Genomic DNA, 26,990 nt, shown 5'->3' on the forward strand with positions numbered 1-26,990 from the left:
TGAGTTCTGAAGTTAGAGTCCAGTAAGTACTTAACTGCAAAATGATGTTGTATTAGGTGCTCCTGTATTTTAACTTAGCATAATTTTGTGGCATGTGTTATAAACTGTCATTGCTTTTTTGCTGGAACAGGAAGAATATAAAACTTACATCTTGTCTTTAAAAACAACGGAAAGTGGAACTAGAGTCAGGACCTGTGGTTTTGCATCTGTTATATTTTTTTCTAAGTCCATTTTTGTCAGTGCAGGAGCTGTATTTTGCCGATAGTCCATGATGGCTGCTCGGAATTGTGTCTGCCAGTGATGGCGCAGGAGTGGGTTTGGGAAAATCAGAAACTTCTCCCTGATCTGCCTCCATGTATTCAGAAATTTGCAGCAATACTTTGTTTCTGCTGGTTCTCATCTTGCTAAGGTTATTCAAGCACTAGGTAGATAGACTTCATCCTTTCTTTTCCATAATAAAGAATGGTTCCTAAGAACCTTTAATTTGGGTGACAGAAATCTTGAACACACCCAAAATAGCAACAGGATGACTCCAGAATCTGGCAAGGCAAGGTAAAATAAGTTATGCCACAGTACAGGTAAATCAGTGATAGAGGTTTAAGCCTATGCATCTGAGACTAATGTAGGAAAATACTCCTTTCTTTAGTATTGAACTTGTAGAAAACAATCCATAAAGAACGCTATTCATGCACCTTTTTACTAGTAGTGCATTTGAATAATAGTCTGGGATGGCTTTATTCAGTCACTTCAACAATTCACCCATTCAGAAAAAATGTGGTTTTGTTCCCCTAAATTTTCAACTTTACATTTGAGTTCATTCTGTTCTGAAGCTCATATTTGTCAGCATTCAAGTGAAGAGAGACTGATATCTACTGTTTTTCCATGTTTATGGTAAGTCCACAGCAAGTCCTCTGATTCACCTCTGAGAATTGCTTGGAGTTTTATCTACTTTTCACTTATCTCAAAGAAAATCCTCCTGGAAAGGTGCCATTCTTCAGAGACACTTGCCTCTCCTGTCATCTAATGTTAAGTCCCTGTCCTTACTCTGACCTCTCCAGCAGCACCTGAGGCAGAACAGGGCCTGCAGAGTTTATTCATGTGTTGTATGGTACTAGTGGTTCCTCTTGTGAGTGCAGCAGCCTTTAGCCATGTCTGCAGGCTTCTCTGAACAGGTCACTTTGGTTGTGATTACTCATCATTAGCTTCTCTCTTCTGAGGCACTGCCATCTCATTTTTCTCCCTTTGGTCAAACAGTCACTTCTTGCCAGCCACTGGGCCCTCTTTTCATACTTATTACTGCTTTTTACTTATTACAGTTCAGGTTCCAGAGAAAAGTTCTGCATTAAAATGAAGGGAAATTTAAAAAATGAGCTTATAATGAGAGCGATTAATCAGAGCAGTCTGCAGCTTTGGCAGTACAACTGAGTTTGCTGGCATGAAGGGGACAGAGTGAGAAGGCTGATGAAGAATAAGAAACATGAATTATTTAAGGTCCTGATGTGGCATTCTTTTGCATGGGACACAGAAGGTGTCTCATAAAAGGGGCTGTCCTGCAGGAATTCTAAATCTGTCCTTGATACAGCAATTACTCCCTACTAGCAGTGCAGGGCAGTTTTAGTGGCCCTGGCAGTGTCAGTTTCTGTGGAAGCAAACTGATATGCACATCCTAAGCGGCTACATGATTAGTTTCATGATCACTGGGTTGGTCTCTACAGCGTGCCAGATCTTCCTGCTTGTATTTGTCTTGCATGTGAACTGCCATGAGCCCTGAATCTCAAATTAAAAAGGATAAGAACCACAGGCTGTGGTCTGATGCCCTTGTTATCCAAGCCACGTCCAGATTTTGCAAATAGCCAGAGCCAGACTCCAAGCAGACTGAAATCTACATACTTTTTGGTATGATTTGAAAGCTGAGTAGCTTTGGAGTGGGCTTTTTGTGGTGCTATTTTTTTTGGGACACACACACACCTTTTTCCTCCTGGACATATTCAGTGATTTTTTAGTATGCTTTCATACTAAGTGAACTTATCTTCCAAGTTCCAAAATAGTTCAGACATGCACGGTTTGTGTACCTAAATAAGAGAAAAAATTACTTGAACTGTATGCTACAGTATTTTAGTCAAGCATCTATGACACATGCTGCCTTTTGAGAGCTCTGTGCTGGTCCTGTCCTCTCAGTGAAATGCTCTGTCAGACATTCCCAAAGCAAATTTTTAAAATGCTGTCTCTGCACTCCCCTCCAAACTGTGAGGCAGAGCCAAGTCTGTCAGGCTGGGCTCTTCTCACTGTGAATTAGTAGCAGCCAAGATTAATTAGCACCCGAAGCGTTTCCAGCTGTAGCACTTGTGTGATGCTGCTGCCGTGATGCATGTAGTCACCACTCCCCAGGTCTGTGATTCATTGCTCTGTCAGTGGTTTGAGATATAGTGTATGAAAATGCCATATAAATGCAAATATAAATGCAAACACTGAATTCCCCCTGTTGGCTAGTGATAAGGTGCTCATCCAGATGACTCGCTGTGATCTAGGAGTGGAAAGTAATATTTGGAAGCAGAGGGAAACACAGTGATTGTTCTTAAACGCTGCTTTCTTTTTCTTAAGCTTCAACCAAAGAAAGAGAAAAGGCAGCTTGGGCCTCCTCCCTTGGCTACCTTTGTGGCACACCAAGATGATGTATTTTTGATTAATTAAATTAGGATGAGAGTAAACTTTGAAATAGGTTTGGGAATGGTGTGATTTGCTGTGTGTGGGAGTCTGCATTCCCAGGGACTGAAGTGAATGAACTCTGGTCATGGCCTGAATTCACATGGGCTTCAGCTTTCTTAATGAGGATGGCAAGGTGTTGCTTTTGCTTTGCTCCCTGATTGCTACACTCTCCTGTGCTCACTAACAATATAGGAGATGTGTCCTGCCCAAGGAACTCGGGACAGCTTAGGCTGCACTTGCCCAGGCAGCTAAAAGGGAAAGGAGGCTGCCTTTTCTGGGGTATGCAGAAGAAGGACATGTGTGTGAAGAGAAGGTTCCTCCTGTCATGGTATGGCAGATACTTCAGTTTGAATTGTTTACTCTTATCTTTAAGTACATGTACTTAATGAAAAAATAATTCTTCTGAAAAGAGTTTTGTGTCCTGAAGGTACCTACAAAGAATTTTTCTGTATTACTTTTCTAGTGCTGCTGTGTGTTTAAAGTTCTCATCCCAATATTAAGATCAGCTTTCCATGCAGGTATGCAAAAGAAGTTTGTGGTGTGAGGCAGATGCATTTATTATTTTGTGTGATAGAAGCACACCCAGACCATGTAGAAAATGGTATTTCTTCATTGTTATCTGGCTCATCACATGTAGAAAGAGAGTGTGTTTCTTGCCACTTCTGAAGTGATTCCCTTCCTTTCTGGTTTAATTGAGCTGTTTCCTCATTCTGAATGCTATCCACCATAAAATTTAACTTGGGACAAAGCAATGCTCCATCACCACTACTTGTTCTGTTTCATATGTTAGACATACTTAATAAAATGCCTATCCAGATAGAGAAATTAAGTTCCCTCAGCAATCTTATGGCAGATCTGCCAAGAATAATTTTGCATACGTGCCAAATATTCCCTTGTTACCTGCTGTTTGTCCTGCTCTTCCTTTCTCTCTCTCTCTCTTAAAAAAAAATAATCAAGAAATAAAAGTGTAGGTGGTATTTCTGCTAGACTACATGGAGTCTGAAGTCCAGGGGTGTTTGTCTCTTCAGCAACTCAATATGGGGGAGAAATTCTAAATGCAATTATCTGCAGGTATATTATGGTATAATATTTGCATGTTCTCTTTATAAAAGAGACTTTTAGGACATTTTCATAACTGCTTTCCTTCTCTCTCCATTTGCCTTACAGCTAATTTACGCTGCTGTTTTCCTTTCTGAGTTTCTGCTTTCATTACATAGCCTGTTGTTAATAGTAAGATATGATACATGTAGAGACACCAGAGATGGTGAATATATGGTAATTGCAGCAATTGACTCTATAATAAACCAGGACATTTGTTAACTGTGTAATTGGATTATAAAGAGTAACTTAGAGAATGGAAACTGGACAGAAAAATTTCACTGCTGGATCATTTAATGACCTAGACTATCAGTGCTGGAAATGTAAGGTCTAGTTTTGAGTGTGCCAAATTCACCACTTTTAAACAAATCCTAATGTGCCTTAGATCATAGGAAAAATGAAAAAAAGATTGTCTGGTGGTTGTATGTGAATGGAAGAGAGATGTCCAGGAATGGAAAAAGAGCTCCCTTAGTTGAGTTAATGTTGGTTTGTTGCACTTTTAGACCAAGATAAATAACATTATAGCTGACAGAGCTTGTGCCCTGAAAAATACCATCTGGCTTAGATTTTGGTGACACTGAGTATTCAGAAAAGAAAAGCCCACAAATGAGGAAAACTACTGAAACTGACTGGAATCAAGACTGCTGTGCTGGATGTGCCCTCTGATGCTTCGTTTGTTGTCAGCAACTCAGTATTGTAATTGAGATTTCCTCTCTGGAGAGAGTGAGCTACAATAGATTGTGACTGACACCAAGTTAATATTTAGCAGTGTACGTAAGAGATGGGGATTTTGACAGTGTGTAATTCTGTTTTAGTTTTGCTCCCACTGAAACAGTCTCCCTTAGAGGATGTTGAGGTGCTTTGGCTGCTTCTGTAACCCTTAAAACTCATTAGCAGCACTGGTGTGCCAGACTGAGGGGAGGATTCCTTTCCCTTTATCTTTGTTAGACTCCCGATGTGAGTACAATTTATTGTGCCCTTGGACAGGATAGCAGGGATTTGAAGCTGTATTTCACCATGAATCCTTGCTTACTCAAAATTCCCATTTAAACTTGAGAGATTTCCTTGAGTAAAAGAACTGCAGGATCAGGACTGTTATCTTTGATGGCAGAAATACAGGATGCAGCAGCCTTGAACTTTGTTTTTGACAGGTTAAATGCCCATGTTTTACCTTTAAAATATACTTTATAATTGTAGTAAAAAAAAACAAAAACCAAACAACCCTAATTCTCCAGGCACAGTGAGGCTGCAAATCAAGGATGCATTATACAGTGTTAATGAGGAAAAAAAAAATCTAGCAACTCAGTTGGAGGGAGAAAAAGAAGTTTATTTTGTTGACTTTGCTTCTACTGTAAGACTATGGGAGAATCAGGTAGAAAAGCTATAAACTGTGTAAAAAGATTTTGTTTTGACTATTAGCTTATTGCTTAGATAAGTCAGGAGTCACAAAGACCTTGAGAAAACAAATGAGAAAATACAGGAGAGGAATCTGACAATGTTCTTCAGGGACAGATGGTAGTCTGTTGAACCCTACTGAACAGCAAAAAAATTCCTCGAAACTTCAGTTATCTTCATCAGACTCTTCTGCTGACCTGCTTGTACTGAGTCATTGAAAGACCTTGCAATTAAGTTCCCAAGACCTAGAGCTAGGAGAAGGCCTTCTGAACATGGTACAAGCATGTGCTTTATGCTGTGGTTAGCCAATACTGAGCTAGATGGGTGAGTCTTGCCTCTCACCTCATTGCAAACCTCTCCCAAATGCACAAACCTGCCCATTATGTGTCAGGAATAAAACCCTATCAATGCATTTGTGGGGAAATGAATCAAACCAGCCAGACTTCAGAGGACTAAAATTACTCCTAGCAAAACTGCTTGGGAAACTTGTGCCAGTAGCACATGAAGCTTTCTTCCTAGCAGTGAAGGAAAGCTTCATGTAAAGTACATGTTTTGACAAAATTTGATCAATGTTCTTCTTGCAAGTAAACTCATCTATTGCCTCCCCTCCCGTCCTCTCTCCCAGCTGCAGTTCACACAGGTTTCTGAATGGAGGACTTCCTTGAACTTTTCTCTATCTTTTCTCCTGGCCCTTATCTGCTTCTTGAGTACCTTGCTTGTAGTTAGAGAAATATATTGGGGCTATCTGCAGTGCAGCATTTGTGTGCACTTCAATATAGCAGTTTAGCTTGGTGCAGAGTCTTTTTACCATGCTTCTCTAACCATCCTTGGAATACCACTGAAGATGATTCAGGAATAACTGTGTAGGAATCTCAGGAATAGAGACAGATCTTTCAAGGGTCAGAGACTTCAATCATATGTATTTGAAGATGGAGTCTGCTAATGACCAAAGCAACTATTCAGCAGTTCCTGTACTGGAACCCAAGCTACTCATTCTTTATTAATTTGCATCAGATGCAAATGAAATGGATTTTTGCAAAATAAATAAAAATGAAGAGAAAGATCCTGATTAGTTCAGGCAAGCTGAATTTGAAGGATGAACATGTCTTAATTTAATATGCTCCATTGTCTCCTCCTCCTCTCCTCTGTCTTTGTATCATTTTGTCCTCCCTAGTTGCCAAAACATGTAATCCAGTGCTCTTATCAGGGTCCCATTACTTTACATGTGTAGCTTCCAGGGTGGCCTCAAGTTTTCTGCATTCTGAACTGTAAAAATCTTCTGCAGATGATGAGGATGCAGAAATATTCTTTGTGGGTTATGGAGCCATCTTTTGTGAGACTGGTGAATATGAATGTCTACCAGGAACACATGGATTAAGATGAACAGGAACCTGAAAGCCATGCCTGTGGTCCATGCCCACCAGTCAGTGTGCAATTACAGCTAACTCCCAAGGATGTGGGTTCACAATAAGAGTCATATGCGTCACTGAAAAAAAGGATTGGCTGGCTGTGGTACAGCACACAGATGGCTGTAGTAAAGAAGCCACCTGCTGAGACAGGCTGGACTGAATAAAGGCTGCCTCCTTCCTCACCAGCAAGATCAGAATCAAGAGTGGGACAGGAAGAAACAGCTATGAAGAAGTGGGTGTAATGCACAGTGGGAGTTCAGTGAGAGGTAGGACTGCAATGAGGGGAAAAAAAAAAGTGTGTTTAGTAGGAAGCATGCTTTGAAAGAACTTGTCTTGATATTTTAATGAATCCATTTTCTGTATATTTTAAAATCTACTATTGGCTGCTTTTGACTACAGATTTCAGGAAACTGAGAATTGAGCTCTGAACCAATGAAACACTATCTATATTCTCATACTAGCAGAAGAAAACTGTGGAAAAAATATTATTAACATCTATGCAGCGGCAGTGATTTGTATCTTCTGAGCATTGGAGTAACAAAATATGAGGCAAGAAAAGACTTTGAAGTCTCTGGACCGAATGACAATGTGACCCACAAATAAGAAAGACCTCTCATGACATAGAAATGCAGAATTCCAGAATATGGAGAGAAAAGAACTTCTAGGGATAAATTGCTGCTGTCACCAAGGGTGCCAGTGCTGCAAAGCACAAGTAGACTCCTCAGTGGCAAGTGCTGACCATGAGGGACTGCATATTAAAGAAATATTATTTTTGAGGGAAATAATTTCGTTTCAGAGACTGCAGTTTTCATCTTTGTTAAAGCCTGTTTAGAGCATTTTGAGGACAGAGGAACACAAGAAACCTGAAAAGGAATGGCCTCAGAGAGTAAAGATGATGCTAAACCATGTAAGAGAATAAGGTGGATGTATCAAGATGTACAGAGTATGACTTTTGGAAGATTCTTATCCTTTCCTGTCAGTATCTGTGGGAGAGATGGAGAATATCTGAGACAATGACTGCAGTGTTAAACAGTGAATCAGGAAAAGCTGAGATGCTGCATGGCGGTTTTTCTGCCAGAACTGACAGTATACAAGAGAAAAGGATTTCCTTAGAAGGTGACAAAAGCTGCTGTCTACTCTGTGCCGCTCTTTTTAGGCTCCTGCTTTGTAGGATCTTGCTATTTGGAAGGGGAAATAGAGTACTCAAATATTTGTGTGAATCAGCTGGATGGAGAAATGTTGTGACAGGCTCCCTGTAGGGGGTTTGATGTACTTTCTCTAGTGATGATTTTTGTCACTAAATGGGGTGAGGTGACTGATTTCTCCTTCCCTTTTCGTAGATATTACTATATAGCCTCCTGGAACAGATGTGATTTTTCTTCCAAGTTTGTGTAATATTCCTGAAGAGCACTGGTGGATGTTCCCAGGAAATACCCCAAAGTCCGTAAAAGTTTTAAGCCCTGTGTTGTCCCGAGCACTCTGCTTTGTGATCTGCAGTGTGCTAGTTCTGTGGCAAAACTCCAGAGGCTATGGTTTGCAAGTAACTTTGCTCTCTCCATCCTGGCAAAACCCAGTTGTTCCTGTCAAATGTTTTAGAATTCTTGTGACAGAAATTACAACTGGCTGCGGTGGAAGTGGAGGTGGAAGTGGATGGACAGCTGCTTATGCCTTGTGTTTAAAATAGGTCCACTGAAAGCAGTCAAGTGAGACTTCTTTTGCAAGTCCTTTTAAAAGATGGGGAGAAGATGCTTTGTGACCTGGTAGAGTCTCAGGATGTGGGTTCTGTATTTTGTGCTCTAAACATGAAACTGTTTGAAATAAAAATCTAGAGATGACCTCAGGATAGGAAAATATGCTCCAGAAGGTTCATGATAGTCAGGTGGGCTGAATTTGTGTTAGGCAAACTGCAGGAAGAAAGAGTCAGTCTTAAATATGTACAATGTTGCTCATCATGATAAATGAATGTCCTGCATTGTGGTCAGATGGATACAAGAGGTAAGCAGCATACCCCAACATGCCATTCCTGAAGCAGAAAGGCAATGTTTTCCATGCAAAATCACTGTAGTGCGTATCCATAGCTGGTTGAAAACTGTACTGAAATAAGTCACTGGTGTCAATAACCAAGCCATGTCAAGGACATATATTAAGTGAAATCTAGCTGTTGGTCTGGTTCACTTTTTACATTTTCATCAAGGTCCTGGCTGCTGCAACTGTGTTTATTTTATAGATTTTGTAGGTTATGCTAACTAAAAGGGACTGCAGAGGCTTTGCAGAGAAGGATCAGAATTCTTGATAAATTTGGGAACTGACAATTGATAAGGTCAGGTTTTTAAATACTTGTGGAAAAGTACACTTTGGATGAAAATGTCCAAACGTGCAATGTTTAAACAGGGAATAATTAGGCAATAATTAGCTGATCAAGCCTACAGGACTTCCATCACAAGCTAAATATGAGTTGACATTCCATCTTCTGTGGTGCTGTGGGAGCCTTACTGCAGTTTTCTAAACCAAGTAATAGATCTCAACCAGGGAGTCTAGTTGAGAGTGACAAGATGTTTTCCTGGTTGTTGTTTTCTTGCTTACAGAATGTTATACACTAGAAGAACTAGTGTAGTTCAGTGTAGGAAAGAAGAAACTGAGAGTTTGCAACATCTTGAATATGTAGACAAGTTTCACAAAGAGAAAAATACTTCTTATGCTCACTGGGCTGTGAACAGATGCAGTAAACTCTAAGTTTATAAGTATGCCTGCAAGCCAGTGGTACTCAGATTACACCTCAGAAAACTTTTCTAATAGTAAGTGTAGTTAAGTTCTATGCTTGCCTAGAGAAGTTATTGCTGGACTTTAAGAATGGCTTAAATAAACACCTCTTAAAAGTGGTTTATACATAGCGTGTACTGCTTTGGGATGAACCAAGTAACTTCTAGGAGTCCTTGCCAAACAGATCTGTTTTAAATGGTCAGGAGAAGACAGTGCAGTCCTGTGAAGGCTTGTAATTAGGAGAATCTGAAAAGATCTAAGGCATGATCTGCTCTAAAGCCGTGTCACCTCTCTGGAGACAACTGCTTTAATGAAACATGCTCATGTCAGCATTCTTGTGACACACACTGGAGTGAAAAGGAGGAAGAGTAGAACAGGGAATGAATAGAGTGGCTTCAAAAATAATATGAAGTGACAGCAGAGTCCCTTCCAAAGATGACTAAATGTTGCAGAATTAAAGTAGAACAAGGCAACAACATGTATGGCTGCATAGCTAAGGGCTATTGTTTGATGCTTGAGGAAGTGAGGAAATAAATGATTTGCCTAAATTTCAGACCAGTGCAAGGCAGGAACTTTTATAAATCCTGTCAACAAATAATAGGATTTGAAATTGTGTGGCTGTATCTCCTGAGCACTACTTTAAGACTCACTTCTATAGTCTGATGGAGAAACTTGCAGCAACTGCATAAAACACAAGTATGTGACTTGCATGCACTAGGGTTGGGGTGATAAAACAGGCTTCCACAGTTCTGCTTTCTGGAGAGAGGATCTTGGGTACTTGTCAGTATTTTTAAAAGTACCTAGATAAGAAATCAAAGAGAAAATCTAGGCTTTGAGGGCTATACAGGTGCTCCTATGCCAGAAGTAAACTATTATTTGTACTCATAGGCTGGTGCACATTCCTTTTGTGGTGTTCTCACTGTTTATTCAAATACCCTAGCCACTGTGTATACCCTACAAATGTCCTCCTTCGAGTAATGAAATCTATAATATCACGCTCTTGCCTAAATAAATCTTCCTGCTGAATGAGACTTATTCTTCCAGTGAGAGCAAGGATGTCCCTTCTGCAGCTCAGCCCCATGAACCACTACCAGCACTGCTGTGTGTGGAACTGGCAAGAAGGATAAAGGAGCTCTTAATGTCTAATTTCTCATTGCCAAACTCTCCATTTTTGTGCAACTGTGTTTTCAGCTTTGCTTACAGAAGTTAAACTACTTGTTTTGAGTTGTGCTTCAGACACAGTTTTTACCTTAATACACTATTTCTAACATTCATCTTACCTCACTGACTCAAGTCTCCTCAGTGTAGTCAACAGCAGAGTTAGTCTGTGAGAGAGGGAAAGAGTTATTGAAACACCCTGGGGTAGCCCCTTTTATTTCTGTATGTGTGTATCTATCTATCTATCTATCTATCTATCTATCTATCTATCTATCTATCTATCTATCTATCTATATTTTTGAACATTGGATGTATAAAGCTAGCTGGATGAAGCAGATCCTCTGGTTATAAAAAAAGGAGATGCTGCAGAGAAGTAATAAGGAATTCTAAAACTTGGAGGCTAAAACCTGGCTCTGAAATGTTTGGAAATTGTCATTGACTTGGATGTGGACATAATTTCTCAATAATCTTTATGCTTGGGCATAAATGAGCAAAGATACATTAACTTCACTTGAGCTGTGTTGGTGTACAGGAGAGCATGGTGTGCTAGTTTGAAGCTAGCTAGAATATTTTGGTGAGAAGAACTAGATTACAGGCTGTGAAAGGGAAACAGTGGTGATGTCTACTTCTCTCATAGGCTTGCTGAGATGTATAAGAGCAAGAATCTAAGCATAGATAAGGGAGGCACTCTCTGTCTGGGCTGTGGGCTGCATCTGTCTCTCTAACCTGCCATCTCTCTGGTTAATCCACCTGCTTCCTAACCCCCCGTGGCTGACCCTCCAATCTTCCTCGGGCACAAGGCAACGTCTGGGGTAAGGTAGAGGGGGGTGGGAGAAGGTGGAAGGGTGGTTGGGAGCCCCTCCTGGGGACTCAGGTTTCTGGGAGGGCTGTTGCATTTCTGTATTACCTTTTACCTTGTATATTTCTGTATATAACTGTATATACTGTAAATATCTGCTTGTGTATTGTGCTAAGCTGCAAATATAAGCTTCATTCAATTTCCAGAGCTGGCTGAGTCTAGTCTGGGTGATTTTACAAAGTGTGGGGGAGCGGGGAACACCCAAGCTATCACACATGGCTTTATAAATCTGGGAATACATGAAACAATGTGGTTTGCTATGTGGGTTGCAAAATTGTTAGCTGAAATGTACTGTGAAACTAATCTAAAGTAATAAAGCTAATGTGCTTTTGGAGCAACCTGAGGATTTGATGTCAATGCAACTCTTGAACATTATTTTGATAGATATCAAATAGTTTATAAAAGTTCACTGCAACCCACTGTAGAGAAGCATCTTACTTTTTTTTTTCCAGTGGAAATGGAATCTGCTTTGGCACAAACTTAGGTTGATGGAGCTTTGATCTATTCACAAGTACAACTTACTGTTATTACTATAGTTTATTATTTTTATAGCACTAGCAATGTTCTTAGTAATTTGCAAGTAGGTATTAATACAAAAGCTGTTCCCCAAAGGAAGTGCAATATGTAGGTTTTGGTAGATTGAAGAACATCACATACACTGTGTAGAGTGAAGCATCTTGAGCAGGTATATGCTCTAGTAATGAACTAGATCCTGCATGGACACAAAAGGGCTGTATTGTTTAGAATTCCTAGTATGTTATTTCCAGTTTCACTGTATTAGCTTCTATATATCACATAGTAGCTTCTTTTTCCTTCAGCAAAGGTAACAGAATCAGTAGGATTTAGCTACCTAAGAGGGTTATTGATCACTTATTCTAGCAGAGTGATTTGCTTGTCTGCAATGGCAAACAGTCCTACAGGAGCCCTGCATCTTATCTTTGTGCTGGACTCTGACAATATTGGCAGTAGTTACCAAGCCAATACTTAGGAAAGGTGGCAGCCCCATGCATTAGCATGTTTTGCTCTGTATTATTATTGTGTTGTGCTATGTGTGTGAATTTACAACCCAAAAGCTGTGTACTGAAAGACCTCTGGCCCACTGTGGTCTTTCAGAGACTTTGGTTTGGGCAAAGGAGATGAAATAATGGATTCGCATGTTAAACTGTGCAAAGGTGGCTGAAATCCTGGTTCTGTAAATGGACTTCAGTAAAAGTTATTCAGACAACAAATGTGGTGACAAAAACATTTGTCTTATCTTCAGGAAAACCTTGAGCCAAGTAACGATCACTTTACAGGGGCAATGCAGGTAAAGGGTATCGAGACATTCCTTCATGTGCTGTCTGAGGTAGAGCATCAAATAGGTTTAATGCATAGAAATAGTAATTAATGTATTCTCATTTGTGCTGGAAAACTGTGTCTGATAGTGGCATCCCCTAGAAATTGGTCTCAGCTTATCTGCTCTCTTCATGTATACCCCAAGAAGCTCCCAGCAAGGTGGGATGAAGTCTTTGTCTTTTAACTTTTCTAAGGCTTAAGTTCATATCCATGCACAGTTTAATATGGTGCATGGACATGAACTTAAGCCTTAGAAAAGTTAAAAAATTAATAAACCATTACTAATATATTGAACTATTTCTCCTTCATAATCATTATTCTTCTCCTTTTCAAGTCAGGAAAAAATGCAGAGTGAAAGAGGTTTGGAAACAAACCCTGAGTGTGCATTGTTGCAAGAGTGAAGCCAGACTCTATTACTGTGTCCTCACTTGCTGTGGCAGGTGAAAATAGTTTCTGAAGGTGACTTGAATTGTCATGTCAAATCAGCTCCTTTTTTCTTGTGTTGGTTTTGTGTGAGTTTGTTTTCATTTTGTTTACGTGCTGTCTCTTTCCAATCCACACCTGTTTGTAGGGATAGCTAAAATGAAAGCAAGTAAATTAATGGTTTGGTTTGCAGCAAAATATTGAATGTGATGCTTTGATAGACATCTCCTCAGGTCTTGGTTTTGTGACTAACTGTGAAAGCTTCTGCATTCTCTTCCTTTACATGCTGAATTAGCCTGTAAACTGCACTGAGCCTGTTTCTGTAGAATCTGTGACAAAAGTTTATACTTCTAAATTAATTCAGTCAAGCTACATTCACAGCTATGTTTTTCTCTATTTGCTGTGGCAAATCCACTGGGAAAGAATGCTTGCTATGATACCTAGTCTGAAAAGTTTAGAATGAACATGTGAAGCAAGTTTTCCTGGAAAAGGAAATTCATTTCTGAATGTTCTCTTTGGGAAAACAGGAAAAATTGTCATGTAAGCAATGGAACATTATTTATGGATAAAGTTTTTACAGTTACATGTAGCTCAGTCAGACTTTTGTAGGAAGTAAATACCAAACAAGTACTTAACATGTGGAAATGTAAACATTTGAACAAGAGAGAGATTTGGCAAATTTTTCACAGTCTAGGTCAGTGGAATTTGATTTATTTTTCATCATTGTGATTTCTAAGCCTGATCTTCTTTATAACATAGAAGAAAGGACTTAGATTAATTAGTTCTTAATTGAAGCAGAGTAGAGCTTTTGGAATGATGTCATGTTCTGCTTTATAAATGAACATGGTGGAGGTCCCAGCATAAAATGTGATTAAGTACAGGTGATGAGGGTGGTGAGACACTGGAACAGGTTGCCCAGGGAGGCTGCGGATGCTCCCTCCCTGGAGGTTGTTCAAGGCCAGGTTGGATGAGGCCTTGAGCGACCTGTTCTAGTGGGAGGTGTCCCTGCCTATGGCGAAGGGTTGGAACTGGATGATTTCTGAGGTCTCTTCCAATCTAAACCATTCTGTGATTCTATGATTCTACTCGAGTGGTTGGTTGTCATCTTTGTTAGATCTGTGCCATATTTCTGACTTGAATTTCTCTGGCTTTCCTCTTTTGTCATTGTATCTAATTTTATTATTATTTTTGTTGAAGAACCTATTCTTTCCCTTCATGTAGATTACTATTATTCACTGTGTGTTTTGCTGTCCCTTTATTTAGCAAATGGCTCAGATGCCAGCGTGAGTTACATTCTGATAGTTTTATCAATGAATATGGAAATAGTTTATTTCATTAGGGAAGATTGTAGGAAGATTCATGAATCCACTTGCCCCAGCAGGGCCAGTCAGGGCAGTGGGAAGTTTCCTTTACTGCACTGACCCAGGCAAGGGCTTCTTAAGGTTTTGGTACCTCACAGAAATCATCCAACATGCTCCCTTCTGAAATGGAAGCACTCTCTCAACTAGTGAAGTATATAAGCCCTAGCTTTAGTATCTCGGTTAGAGATCTAAGGATAGACAACAAATGCCCCAGTGAATGGCCAGATGGTAATTTCTACAGCTACAACCAAGCACTGAGCTGTGCAAGACTTCCAAGTTCATTTTTTAGGTGATTCCTTGTAATACCAAAGTCATGATGATTAAATCAAGCCTTTAGTTTTCATTTTGGATAGGTGTTAACAATTACTCTGGCCTTATAGCAAAGTGCATATTGAGGTTTTTTATAATAAATAAATTGTAATCTGTTTTAAATAGCTTCAGTATTTTGTAAGCCATTGCATCCCACACCTTTTCCATGATTGTGAAACTAAATGTTAGTGGAGGAAGTCACTGTTTCTTATTTCTGCATGAGTATTAAGCTCAAATTGAAAGCCACACTTGGAAAGTTGCATTATAACTCATTAGTTTAACCAGTATTTTTTCTAAGTCACCTGAAAACTAAAATATGTGGGGTTTTGTTTCTCTTTAGTTGTAATATTCTGACATAGATCTCCGATACAGTGAAAAGACTTCACAGTTGTTTACAGACTGTACACTGCTTTGGGTGATTCCCATTTTCTTCCCTTAGATGGTGCTAATAAAGTACAGAAAGCACAGCCAGGCCACAGTGTTTCAGAAAGAACATGAAGCACAATGAAAGTTTGTTTGAATTCTGTAAGCAATGTCTTTTCTCCTCTCTGTGCTACAATTCTGGCTTATTTGTGCTTATTCAAGCTCCAGAATGACACTATATGAAAGTATCAAATTTGGTAAACAATTACATCTGATGACTACATGTTTGTTTGGAAAAACAGTGAGCTGCAAAAGGAACAGGCTTTTTGTCAGCTTTGTGCTCTTGCAGGGAAGTCTTACTGCTGGTATCTGAGCTCTGGGAAGATGGACTCATTGATATCCAGTACTATTTGCCATTAATTAGGGCCCCTGCAAACAACTTTTTCTTTAGTGTATAAACAATTATCCCTGTGCACAGGAGCATAGAGGAATTTGCTCAGTAGAAAATGAGGGAAAAGACAATCCCTAGCAATTTTCCCTCTCAGTACAAGTGTTGGCAAGTGTGGAACACCTTGGGTAACCCTATTTTTATTTTTTCCCCCTAATGTAATTCAAGCATCAACCAGTAAAAAAGAACTTGTCAATGAAATGTCAATATAAGGTAGGATGAAGCCCTGGAATGAAATTTGCCATCTGAGTGTATTTAAAATCTAAACTGTATACCATGCATCTTACAGGTGTGTATGCCCAGTGTGAAGGTTAAGGCTTTCAGAAGGGTGTTCATGGCCCAGGAACTGACAGCAGCCACATCTGCAAGACAAGTAATAGTTCATCAGAGGCAAATCAGCTTGCCCACACATTTGACAGCAGACTTTCCCTTTCCTTCTTTTACCCTCTATCCTCATCCATCCCGGTTCCCCATTTCTTCACTCTTACAGACAATGAGTTTTCAGTCTTCCTGGTCATTTGGAATGTCTGTACAGCACATAATTGATCAGGAATGCCCATCACTCTGGAAGAAAAGACACAGGGACTGGGAGGGCAGGAATGCCATAGGTTTAGATTACAGCACCCTCAAGGTAAATTGCCCAGAGGAAATATGCACAGTGTCAATCCTGTAATGCCTAGGTTTTCTGCCAGGATGTAATTAGCACTTTGCTCTCAGCAGCAGTGTAATTAACTAGGTTCATGTAAAATACAGGGATGACAGAGACTTCACTGTTTATGAAACATAGTCAGTTTGATTTAAACCCTCCAGGTTAGCCCAGTAGTGGATCCATTTATTTTTTGACCCTTCATCATACCTGTTATTGATTTTTTTTCCTTCCTGAAGGATGTCAAGGCAGTCACTGCATGCCATTTTATTTTAACCTTTCCAGAAGAACCTTGAAACAAGTTTTAGGACGTGATAAACTCAAGGGATGTTCATTGCAATCAAACACAGCTTATGCATTTGTTGCCTTTGAGATAAAAGTTTAAAGTGTAGTGCTGATTAGGGTGCATCTGTGATTGTTATTGTATGACAAGTCCTACTCTTCTATAGCCCATCTGCCTCACATGGCCAAAGTACATTTACATTGGTACCTTTGAGTTTACCCATCTTGTTCAGGGATGAATCCATTGTCTGTATTCACCTTTTTCTATTGAAGAACCAATTTACAGTGCTTGTGGCAACCAGACCTAAAGTCTAAACATCAAAGCTTTACTTTATCCTTGTATTACCTAATCTTACCTTTTAGATGAAATCAGTGACATGGATGGTTTTATAGAAAGATGTAAAATTAAGCTTTTTGCTGGTGAAGGTTGCAACATTCAAACTTTGTGAAAATTCATTTTTGGTTCTTTCCCAGCTCAGATCTCCTATTACAGCACAAGGCTTTGTGTATAAGAACTGTGTACATAAGTATATGAAAAGGATTTTACTGGTTTTATACTATATATATATATTTTTTTTTCTTTCCCTAAGAGACAGTCAGGGGTGCTTGTGCAATGCTGTGCCTCTGATGATGAGATTTTAATTAAATAAGCATTTCCTATGTTGACACTGAACTCCAGTCTTATTCAGTGCACATGATGGACAGAAATCAGTTAATGAACAGATGTTCAGTTTTGATTTTCTTCAGTGTGTGGCACTGGGCCCTGTTTGTCAGGTTTCCCACATGGATATCTGCTGAAAATGTCTAATCTTCTCTTGACTTATTATGTGGTACTTGTCCTAGTGTTAGGGCAAATCCCAGCTGCATGTCCAGCAAGTGAACTCCTGGGGTCCTTGTTCAGTTTGTTGGACTGTAGTGTGTTTAATTAAAAAATGTTTGGAATTACACCTAATTCCTAATGATGCCCTTCATTCACCAACTCTTCCCTCTATATTTTTTCAGAAATTCTATTAAAATCTTCTCTTGTTGTCCTCCTACTATGATTTGATGTTCTTTGCATTTAAAGCATATTAGCATTTTTTTTCAAGTTCTTGTTTAACAGAACAGCCTATCTACTGCAGAGTTGTCTGGTTTTAAAGCTTGACTTTAGGTCATAATTTGAGTGGTGAAGGTGGTATCATTTAACTGAAATAGTTATTTTCATCCATCTTGACTACTCTTAAGTTGCTGCTTTCACATTCGTTTAGCCACTCAGAAGCTGAGCCACAGAATTGTGGAAGATGAAAGTGGCCTCTGGGGATAATCTATTCCAATCCCCATGCTAAAGCAGGGTCACTCAGAGCAGGCTGTCCAGAAGCACAATGTCCATGTGGGTTTTGAAAGTCTCCACAACTTTTCTGGGCAGTCTGTTCTATATACTCCATCATTCTCAAAGTGAAAGGACTTCCTGGGTTCCCATTTGTGCCTGTTGCCCTTGTCCTACCACTTGGCACTACTGAAAAGAGACTGGCCTCATTCTACTGACACCTGCTCTTTAGATATTTATAAGCATTGATAAGATGTCCTCTAGGTGTTCTCTTCACTGCTTCTCTTAAATTTAGCTGGAATTTTGTATTTTATGGCTGCATTTTGCTTGTAATTCTCAGATTAAAAATTCATCTGGTAACCCATGTTCTGGTCAAGGTAGCATCAATGCTGACATCCTCTTTACAGTGCACATTTCCCATTGTTACACACAGACTAGCATCTTTTGGCACAAGTTAGCTGAGCTGATGGTGCTGGGTGATTATAAATGTCATTGGCTTTCTATGTTTCATGTTACCAGACACATCCTATTTCTGGTTTAAGCTCTTTGACAAAACAGGCAGATTGGACAGGAAGCTTTAGTGAGGAATAAAATAGTAGGATCAGTGGCATTTCCAGTTTTTGAGTGCTTGATTTACATCTTGATGTCTAGTGTAGAGTTCTTCATGAAGCTCATTCTTTAGCATAGCTCATTGACAGAAACACTCCATGTAAAAGGAGAACACACAAAATCAGGTTCAACAGGCTGACATGGTTACATCAAGAAGGTCTAAATCAAATAAAAACTAGTCATAGTTCCAAGATCTGTACCATGGCTTCTGCAACTGAATCGTGGAACATGGATATCCTTAACAGATAGTTTACTTGTTACAGTTTTAATTCCTAACAGTGTTAACATAGACACTATGTATAAAAAAATCCTTTAAGTATTTTCACTTGCTTGCTTCACAAGGTTTAACAGCGTTGTTGCTAAATTATGCAAGATGGCAATCCTCTTGTGAAGTTGTTGTAATAAACAGTCACAAAGAGCTATTTCTTCAAAGACTCATTAGTGCATTTCTAGGTACTCAGAACTATTACCAAATTCTGCTTTCTACATAAGTTTTAGTAGCATTTAAAACAAGAGCTGCCACACTTAAAAGACTGCTGTATGATGTCTGGCACTATATATTTTTAAACAGTACTTAAAGATAGTGGTTTGAGAATACTTTTATGAACAACATTTTTTTTTGTTGTTTGCAAGGCTGTACTAATTACAACATGTAAATTCTTGGAATCTGCCATCTCCAAGTCAAGAATGTGAACAGAAATGTTTTTGTCTTTTTTGTTTGACAATTGTCACTTGGATTCAGTATTCTTCACTCTGTTAATATTAAGATTCATTATTCTCATCTTTAAAACAGTTGTCCAATAAAAATGCAGAAACAATAACATATACCCCTAGTGACCAGTCTTACCACATCAGTAATGAATGGCAAACATTCATAGCTATCAATTGTTTACAGCTAAAATTATTCATTGAAACTAATTGGGAACTATATATGAACAAAGTAAATTCATAGTAATCAGGGTGGTTCACAAGCAACTCACCAATACAAAAAGAGGTGAAGTTTGTCAAGAGTATAATTCTGTGCATTATTTTATATTGCCATTACCCACAAATACACCTTGAAACATGTCCTTGAAGTAGACTATACACATTCTCCTCTGAGCATAGTTATCTGCACCTCTGCTGGACTGATAAGGCACATAATTCAGTGGAAGCCCTGGCATAAGGCAGCGTGCGCTACCTAGGGCTACAAAATGCAAGCAGACCTTCCTTCCTGTAGCAAGCTTGGAGGAATCTTGGTTTCTCAGATTTTGAATGCTGAAAAATCAAGGTAAATCTCTAATTATTTGAAACCTGATGTGAATATAAATAATTCCATTTGCATGTACAGTAATGTGACCTGCTAGGAACAACCAGGCACACAAAGGTGTTTTTGTGACTTAGCCAGGTTCCCACCTTAAATTGGTCTCAAGATGGTTCAGCTGCTTTGAAGGTAGAACAGCTGTATGTAGACTTAATTTAATTCTGCCTGGGTTGGGCCATGAGGGAAAACCAACACATTTCCTTTCTAAAACATGGCTGTTGACCCTTTCCATGATGGATTTATCCTCTTTGTAAAGGACAACTGTCTTCAAGCAGATTGTTATGTTGTTCTCATCAACATTTGACTCTGCCAGAAAAATGCAACTAGTACAGTGCCAAAAATGGGTGTCTGCCAACATATTTACTGTCTCGGGGAAGAAGCAGATTCTCCCTGAGTCCCTGTAAAAGCACCACACCAAATACATGAAGTAACACATTCATGCTGTTTTTGTTTGCTTGTTTGTCTTTGTTTGTTTGTTTTCCAGTTAAGTAGGCCTAAGAAGATTAAAAAAACCCTGACAAACTAACCAATCAACAACAACAAACCCCAACAAAACAAACAGGCAATTGTATGCTGCCACAGTTTTCAGTTGATTCACAAAAGGTATCCAGAGTCAGGAATCTAACATGCCTTCCCCACTGAAATAAGAAACTCGGAAAAGTTAAAACATGTTCAAAATAACAGCTCTGGAAACTGCCTTCTTTAATGGGACAGGGCTAGCGGGAGGGCAGTTACTGGAAGGGTAGACTTTGGCTCTACATTCTTGATTTCCTGGATTTCTTCTTGAAACTTCTAGAGATTTCATGTTACTGCTGCGAATCAGGTGATTTTCCTTAGTGTTATTTTGAAACCAGAACAACAAATCTCACAACGGTTTCAAAAAGGGTAAAACACCTGGATTGGGGATCACTATTTCAGTAAGTAGCAGCCAGAGACCTTGGAACTCTCCTTTCTGATGCACCAGATAGGAAAGAGAAGTTCCACTTGAGGAAGTTCTGTGCCAGATGGCAATGCATATGACCCATTTGCCAAAATCTCTCTCTCATGCAAAGCTACCTGTGATAGTAAATGTGGGTCCAGCTGCTGAGAGAAAAATAACTCACGAACTTGCTGAATACCTCAAAACCCATATTCCACCATAGTTTGCCAGCCTCCAATGGCACCTTCTGGGACCTAAGCTCTTTTGAAGCATTGGTCAAGCTCTATATTTTTACACCTCAGTTTAAAAGGATTTGGGCCCCTTGAAATTTCTGGCCATAAAAAAAATATATAGGAAGCAACGCTGATTTTTTTCCTTCATATAGAAAACTGGAAATACTGGGAAACTAGGTGAAAAGCAAATGGCTGTGGTGTAAACTTCATGGCATTAAATACCAAAATAGGAAGATACTGCAGGTGAAGCAGCATCTTCAGCAGAGACGAGCAAAGCTCTGAGATTCAGCAACACACATATTGTTCAGCATTTCTGAAAAGCAATAGCCATTGAAAGGGCTAATCTGTGGGTGGTGAGCAATTGGTGAGATGTCCTTAATTAGAAATGGCTAAAAGCCTCGTTTGAAAAAACGCCTTTCTTCCACTTGGCTGAGGAAGAGCAGCAGGTTTATGATTCTTCTGAACCTGACAGTCTTCAATTTATTACTCAAGAAAAGCTTTACAAATGCCTTTTTATTGGCTAATGTATAAATGTGAATTGCCAAAGACGAAGTAATAATGTAAAAGGACCACCAGCCAGCCAGAGCAGGTACACCTTCGGATGAACACACAGGAGAGGGTCAAAGATCTGGATTTTTAATTTGACACTTTCTCAGTGAGAAGAATACCTCCCCTGCTAATGGGGGGGGGGGGGGGGGGGGGGGGAGAAGGAGAGGGGGAATGCACAGCAAGTGGAAGCAACCGCAGGGGTCCCTGAAAAGTAGTTGTATAATGATTATTTGACAAGGCTTCCTGGATGCTAACAATCCCATTAAAAATAAGTTGGCAAAAAACATTAGGATCCTGAACTGACTGGAAATGAAACAAGAGAAATGAGGAGGGATTAAAGTAAAGCTCAGAAATAAAGAACAACCACTGAGTATGTCCACGGTGGGAGTCTGTCAGCCTAGTGGGAAGCTCTTGGTAATTAGTTGGATTTGACTTCTTTCTTATATTCTAAAAAGCTTTCCTCCCTCCTCCTTCCCTCCCCATAATTTTTCTTTTATTTTGTAAATACAATAAATGCTTGGAGGTCACAATCTACACCGGGTCTCAGATGTAGGCATTGTAAGTAGGTATTGCCAGAGACAATTCTTGCCCAAAGAATTCTGTCTGCGTTTACCAACCAGAGAAGGGAAACAGTTGTATCCCAAGTTTACAAATGAGAAACTGAGGCACAGAAGGATGAAGAGGTTTTTTCCCAAAGGTGTTCTTTTTCCACTTGGACTCTCATGGCATTTGGGCTCTTCCAAAAATCGTGATTCCTCTAGTGTCATTTGGAGGAGGGAGGAGTGTGCAGAGAAATGTGGGGGTGCTGTCACTAATTCCTGTTCATTGCCTTACTCTTACCATTGTCTTATACAATTATATTATGAGGAAAGGCTGAGAGACTTGGGGATTTGTAGCCTGGAGAAGTGGAGATAGAAGGATCTTATCAATGCTTATAAATACTGAAGGGGGGTAGGTGTTAGGAGGATGGGGCCAGGCTTTTTTTCAGTGGTCCCCAGTGGCAGGACAAGAGGTAATGGGCACAAACTTGAACATAAGAAGTTCCTTCTAAATGTGAGGAGGAACTTCCTGACTTTGAGGGTACCACAGCACTGGAACAGGCTTGCAGAGAAGTGGCAGAGTCTCCATCTCCAAAGTTATTCAAAACCTGCCTAGATGTTATCCTGTGCAACATGCTCTCGGTGAACCTACTCTAGCAGGGGGATTAGACTAGGAGATTTCCAGGAGTCCTTCCAGCCCCTGACATTCAGTGATTTGCAGTCCTTGGCTTATTGCATGTAAGCTCCTCCTGCTGCTAAAGGGCTGTGCTGTGCATGTGCAGCACTGGGCCAGGGCAAGTCTCTTTCCTTGTGACCTGATACTTCGTAATTACCCTTCAGTTACTCTCTTTGAAATGTATGGACAGGCATGTGATGCACACAGCTCCTGCTTTGTCTAATTGATAGGAAAAGCAAGAACAGCTTTTGTGGTGGCTGCAACAAAAATAATTGGAGATGGGGATTGTTATGTAATACAAATGCAGCTATGTGTTAAAAATAAACCACTTTCACCTATGTAACAACTATTACTGAAAGACTGGGGAGCAGTTTTAGGTTTGGATTGCCTTCCCAAGAATGGCTGTAGTGGAGCAGCAAGGAAGGGCTGTGCCTAGGGCAAGGCATCAGCTGCTGTGTGACCTCTACAGTGAGGACCTACACTACAGCAACCCATGCTAGTGTCTTAACGCCGTCCAGGTTAAGCCTGGCAGATGGTCTGTGGCTCCAGGGCCAACTGCAGCTCTTACTAGAGTTTCCCTACCCATGATGGACCAGTCTGTGCATGTGAGTGTGCTGGTAGAGCTTTAGGGTGACTATTGCTTGCAGAAGTGATTTATTTCCTTATGAATGTCATAATGAGAAAAAAATATATCAGGAAAGAAAAAGATTTACCCTCATCAAGGAAAGCTCATGGGATACTGAAAGACAGCTTTGCCTAAAGTTAGATGATAAGTCAATGCTACCATGCATAGTTATTTTTTTATTAGTAAGAAAAAGTTAGATCTTGAATGCACTGTTGCAAATTCTTCCCATGAAGAAGAAGTAACTTCCCATGAAGTAACATAACTTCAGCTTCAAGGTAAAAGTATCAGATTCTGTCCTCTTGTCTGCTTATTTTCTCTCCAGATCCAAATTATTTCTGATATTTCTTGAGCAATGAATCTTCTGGAATATTTGCATATGCTTTATTCTGATTGAATAATAATAAAATATATAATATATGTTATATATAAAATATATATTATATACAATAAATTATAAAACCTCCTAAACTTACCATATTGATAATGTTTTCAAATTAGACATTGTGATAAGAGTCTTTAGCCTTTCAAGTAGCCTCTATAGGTCTACTTTTCAATTTGCTATTGCATGTGTTCTGTAGAAAAAGTAATTTGTAATGAAAAAAAATGTGCAAACTAGACCAGATGTTTTGGAAAGCTGTGTGAAAAGGCTCTGAGTAAGGTTTGACCAGACTGGTAAAAGTTGGCCTGCCTTGGGGTTGCACAAGACAACCTCCACAGGTCTCTTCCACCATAAATTATTCCACGATGTTATGATTAACTGTAATTTTGTTCCCAAACCCCACAGTCCTGAAATATTGCAGTTTTTTATTCAAAATTTATGACTCACAGAAAAAAGGCTTTTCATCTTAACCATCGGTGTCTTTCTCACATGACTAACTGCAAAGGGAAAATTGGCAGTTGCATCTGATTTGTTACTTCTTTCTGTATCAAAGGGTTGTTTTGTAGACAGACAGAAGGGGTTCTTTAATGGAAGAGCAAGAGAGTGTTTTAGAGGCTACTAATGCAATCTGAAGGTAATTCAAATGGTAGTACTTGGTGGGCAGGTGACTCAGTGGCTGCATGGTGTGATATAGGTGGGACATGCCCCAGGCTGGATGCTGCAGGTCCCTGCTTCCAAAATTATGCCGTCCTCAGCAGATGGACTTCATCAGTTGCTCTTTTGTGCCTAACCTGTCAAAGCAATTAGCACAAGTTGGGTTTGCAGAGCTGGGATGGAAGTTGATAGTATGCTGTGAAGTTTTACTGTCAAAAGTAATATGTGACACTTTGTTAATTTTGTGTCTGTGGTGAATCAGACTATGGACTAAAGAAATGAATCAATCTTTGAGGAAGAAGGAAAAGGAAAGGTATTTTGGTTTTGTTTGAAAGAATGGTAGTTCAAGCAGCTTGTGTGGCATCTCTGCAGGGTGGTGTGAGACAGCCAGCAGCTGAGAATGGGGCAGCAGTGGAGAACAGTGTCTTTTGTTGCGCTTGCCACCAAGTCTTGCAAATGATCTTAGCAAAATGAATATTTGCTACCAGTATTAATCCCTTGTCACATCTCATCAACTCTTATTTGTGGAAAGTGGAAATGAAGGAGTAATGTTCAGAATGTCAAGAGGAAACAATAAAATAAATACATATTTGTAATACTCACCAGTCCAGCCAACGCTCTGAGGAGGAGTAGAGGTTCATGCCCATTTCATCAGGTGGTCTAAAATTAGTGCCTAAAAGGAAGAGAAGCAGGCAGATACAGGACCACAGTCAGCTCTGAGCTTCTGTTATGTAACAACAGCAAAGCATATTGGAGAACAAATGATTGTGAATTTAGTACTTGGTCTCCAGATGCTCATTGCCTGGTGGAAAAAGTCCTCCATAGCCATTTTCCCATTAGAGAAGTAAAATAAAAGCAGTGATGAAGGGGAGCAATGTGGCTTATTAGGAAGAGAATAGCAAATTCTGGTTCTTGTTCTGTTTCTAATTTCCTGCGCCACCTTGGGGCCTCCTGTGCCAGTTTTCTGCACCTAATTTCTTGACTGGAAGATGGATAATTATCCACATGTGTCAGAATGCTGTGCTGGGGGTGAGTTAATAAACAACTCCTTTATATACCAATCTTGCCTCACTTTTGAGGCTTTTCCCATGTGTATAAACACAAATTGCCTGGTTTTATAACTCTTCTGGCTTAATAAAAGCAGATATTTTTTTCTAATTGAAGTCACATTAAAGTTAGTGATTCATTTCACGCTTGTGTTTGTGACATCATGCTCATGTGGTCAGGATGCTGATGCTGGTCACAGATATCGGCATTTATTAGGGCAGGTGAGTGGGCAGCAATGATTCCCCCAGACACATAGCAGTTTGTCTAGGATCAGGAGTAGGAGAAGGTGATATACTTGTTTGTGTCTCAAGTTATGTAACCATTAAATCTCTCTTCTCATCTCTCTCGCCCTACTCCCTCCAGAAATCTGTTATTGAAAGGAAGGAAAAGGGAAAATGTTTTTAAACGGGCAAATTGAGAAATTCATAGTGTTGCAAATAGTCTGTGAGCAGGATAGAGTTGCCTAGGGCTCTTCTGTGAGTCTCACATGGGGCTGTAAATCAATTTAGAATAGCAGAAGTAAGGCGTAAGCCAGCAAACTCTGTGTGTGTCAGCTGTGTGTGTGCTCTGTACAAGCAGCTGATATTGTGTATAGTGTTTATCACAAATCCTGTTGTGACCCATTTTCTAATATAACTTGGTTAATTTTTCTTGTGACACAAAAAATAAGGTCCAGTGTTTGCTGCTATATGTGAACTGTCAGTTCTTTGCTGTTTTCAACACCGAATGCATTATTGAGTGTTTCCAAACACAGTTACTTTTGATCACAACCAATTTGAAGCCTTTCTTTTTCTTTTTTTCTTCCTTGATAAAGCACAAGTAATTTAGAGAAACCTTGCTATTTCTGCTGTACAGATGCCTGCAAAGTAGTGAGGCTTATGCCTTTGATTTTGCAACACACCAGACCAAACATTTGAAAATATTTTTCCAAGGCATTTTTAGATAAATGCAAGATTTTTGACCACCTCCACCTTGAGGAGGACTTGGGATTTGTGGCAGGGTTTAAATATTTAAGTAGAGCTGTGCTTTCTAGAGGGTGGTCTTTTCACCTACCTCAGTAAGAAAATGTGGGGCAATTATCAAGTTTTATCTAAAAGAATAAACTGAGACCAAAACATTAATTGTATGAGTATCTTCTAGTAAGAAGACAAGTTCAGAATGATTTTCCCAGGAAGAGATCTGAAGAACAGCACTCCTGAGCCGAGTGGGAGCATGGATCTGGTTGCTCAATTTCCCTTTATTTCCTCCTGCAGAGCAGTTCAGGATATGTGTAAACTGGACTGTTTCACACATCCTTCATGTACAGTAACAACCAGACTTGTGGACCAGTCTGGGTCCAGAGTAGTAAGAGGAGTCTGTGGGGCAGCAGTGCAGAAGCAAAAGTATTTGGACTCTGGGATTCTAGAAGTGGTTTTGAACAAGCTTAAGATATGTCAATGAGGTAGACAGATGCCTCATCTGCAGAGTCAAAAGTCAGGAAACTCTAAGTGGGGAGAATTCATTGATCCCCAAGGATCAGTGCTGGGCCCAGTCCTGGTCAACATCTTTATTGATGATCTGGATGAGGGGATTGATTCCAGCATCAGTAAGTTTGCAGAT

At 39.7% G+C, this 26,990-nt stretch overlaps 1 long non-coding RNA gene across 1 annotated transcript in view; it reads left to right on the forward strand.

The window, feature by feature from the left end:
• The window catches only part of LOC135183702 (uncharacterized), a 152,825-nt gene that overhangs the window by 124,761 nt on the left and 1,074 nt on the right, over positions 1–26,990 (forward strand). The gene's annotated exons all lie outside the window — the stretch shown is intronic.

Source organism: Pogoniulus pusillus, chromosome 19 (genome assembly GCF_015220805.1).
Source record: "Pogoniulus pusillus isolate bPogPus1 chromosome 19, bPogPus1.pri, whole genome shotgun sequence".
In the NCBI taxonomy this organism is placed as follows: domain Eukaryota; kingdom Metazoa; phylum Chordata; class Aves; order Piciformes; family Lybiidae; genus Pogoniulus; species Pogoniulus pusillus.